Here is a 2,871-nt window from a genome sequence, read left to right on the forward strand (position 1 = left end):
GTGACTGCTAAAGGTCTGGTACCTTCAGCAACAACGCTCAAATCTTTCCCCCAAAGAAAAAGCTTCTCAAGGTGACAAATGACCTCGAATATCACAAACCAAATAGTGCTTAGTGTATTTAATATAGTGTTTTTCTCTACTTCTGTTCACTGATGTGTAGGAGATGATACAGCCTGGTCCAAAATACAAAAGCAGTCTGCAATTCTAATTTACCTGCCCCTAAAACAGGAAGCCCTCCACCCACCCCAGTCTCATTTTCTCCAACATACTTGTGAACAGACTTGGCCCTCCAGATCTCAGTCTAGGGTGTGAGATGACTCTTTTCTATCTTATCTTTCTTGGGATGTTACTTTTTTCTTCTCACAGGCTATGATAATAAAAATTAGCATTTCTGAATTCCTTATTATAGGCTGGTGCTGTTCTAAGTGCTCTACATATATTAATACAGTAAATCCTCACAATAACCCTATGAGGAGGCTAATACATTAGTCCCATTTTACAAGATGAGGAAGCTTCAGGAACAGAGGTGTCACACAGCTTGCCTGATGTCAAACAGTTAATAGTGGAAGATTCCAAACTGAGCAGTTTAATTTCAGAGTTCCCATTCTTAACCCCAACACTGCTGATCTGCCTTATCCACCTCATTACTCTCTTCCTAAGACCTCCCTTGTTTTCTACCCCTAATCTTTTATATTATCTCTTTCTGAGGGCTATACTTCTTGAGGTGCCTTTAGACAGTAATTGAAATATCTTTTTGTCAGGCAGAGTTTGACATTGTTGAGGATGGGAAGTAGAGGTGTGATTCCAAGAGCTGGCGTCTAGATCCCTCATCTTGATTCTAGGGGTCTTGATTGAGCAGTCTTTATAGCAGCGTGATCAGTTCTTTCCTCTCCCATCTCCTGCCTCTCATTCCCACATCTTGTAGTGTATGTGAGTCATCTGGTTTCTAGGATCATTCTCCCCCTTCCTTTCTAAGGCCTCATTCTTCCAAGTAGTAGCTGGGAGAAAGAACAGGAGAAGCAGCGAACATCTTCTGTAAGCAGATACTTAGCAGTGGTAGACAGCATTCTTTGGCCACTCCTGGATTGAGCTGGCTCTCTCCTGCTTTTGTGGAGCTTTGCATGGATCCTAAGTGTGTTTAGCTTCATAACAGCACTTTCTGTCACTAAGAACACCTCTCAGATAGGGGCGGTATGATCTTCCTTTAGTCCTAATAGAACAAATCCCCAGGCCCCTATCTGGTGGCCTTACCTTGCTCAGTCCCTTGGAAAATCCTAATACAAAGTAAAAACTGTCTTCACTTATTCACTGTAAAAGTGAAAATTTAATAGTAAGTTTGCACACGCACACACACACACACACACACACACACACAAACCCACCTATAGTTTACTTGAAACTATAACATGTTTTAGTACTAAATTTAATTTTGTTAATTCTTAAAGCTATAGGAGCTGTTTGTATTCAATGAGTGTTAAACACAGTAGATAATCTATTATCGGGGGCGCCTGGGTGGCTCAGTCAGTTGAGTGTCCGACTTTGGCTCGGGTCATGATCTCACGGTTCGTGAGTTCAAGTCCTGCGTCAGGCTCTGTGCTGACAGCTCAGAGCCTGGAGCCTGCTTCGGATTCTGTGTTTCCCTCTCTCTCTGTTCCTCCCCTGCTCACACTCTGTCTCTCTCTCTCAGACATAAATAAAGATTAAAAAAAAGAAAAGAAAAAGAACATCTATTATTATTCAGAGAGAGAGTGATTCATTTAGGCTTGCTACAAGTCTGTCCACCAGGACATTTGCAAAGAAAAGTAGCCTGTAGCTTACGCTGTGTTCTTCTTGTGTAACTAAAATTGAGATCTCATTACTTGTAGACCTACATTCAATTAACCTTTCATTTCAAAGGTGAGAGAAATAAAATCTAAAGATGCTCTCTATCTGCAAGTACATATAAACATGACTGCACATGGGTAAACATACTTCAATAAGCACAAAGTCTCTAAGGTGCCTTCCATAGCAAGTGAAGATTCCTAAACTTGGTTTTTAAAGAAAATAGTGCTTTACTGAACTCCTAGGTATGCCTTGGTTTCAGCTTCTCTCTGCCCCACACCTGCTGCATGTTCAGCTCACGCCGGCCTGGTAGTCTCCATCCTTGATGTGTCATTGATAACTTTCCTTCTTCCCTCCTCCCAAGCCTCCCTCCCACGTCTAGTTGTGAGGCTGCCTTCCTGTGTTCTTAGAACACAAATAAAACCTTCCTTTAAGGCCATGAGAGATGTGCGGCATTTTACACAGAACCCATGTCCTTATTGACAATGGCCTGAAGAAAATAATCTGCTACAGTATACAATGTTATTGAATGAAATAGAGTACAATTTCTTAATGAAGTCAGACACGCATAGATAAGATTCAAATGAAAAATTGATTTACTCAGTGTGAAGAGATGGAACTCATCTGAATGTATACCGTGCTCTGGGCTAACATTCAAGGTGCTGTGGAGATTCCACACAAATGAATCTGGAAACAGAAACTGTTTTGGCTTGTTTTGTACTCTTCCCATGATTTTGACAAAAATTCCCAGACTCCACATGATTGAAGCAAGAATCATGGCAGAACTCAAAGCACACTCATTCATTATCTGCCCCTCTTTCTTCCTCTTACACAGGGGGAGACTGATGCAGGGGTGAGGGGGAGACTGACACAGGGAGACTGACCTGGCCAGTTTGCGTGCGATATCTCAGTGCGATATCTCCCTACAAAACACCCTACTGGTGTTTTGTAACATACCATACCAATGGGTAATGCTCAGTTCTCCAAGTTCCCAGAAGCCTTTCTTATTCTCTACCTTACCTTTTGAAAAGTAGCAGGAAGGGAGGCCAT

Source organism: Panthera uncia (genome assembly GCF_023721935.1).
Source record: "Panthera uncia isolate 11264 chromosome B2 unlocalized genomic scaffold, Puncia_PCG_1.0 HiC_scaffold_24, whole genome shotgun sequence".
Lineage (NCBI taxonomy): Eukaryota > Metazoa > Chordata > Mammalia > Carnivora > Felidae > Panthera > Panthera uncia.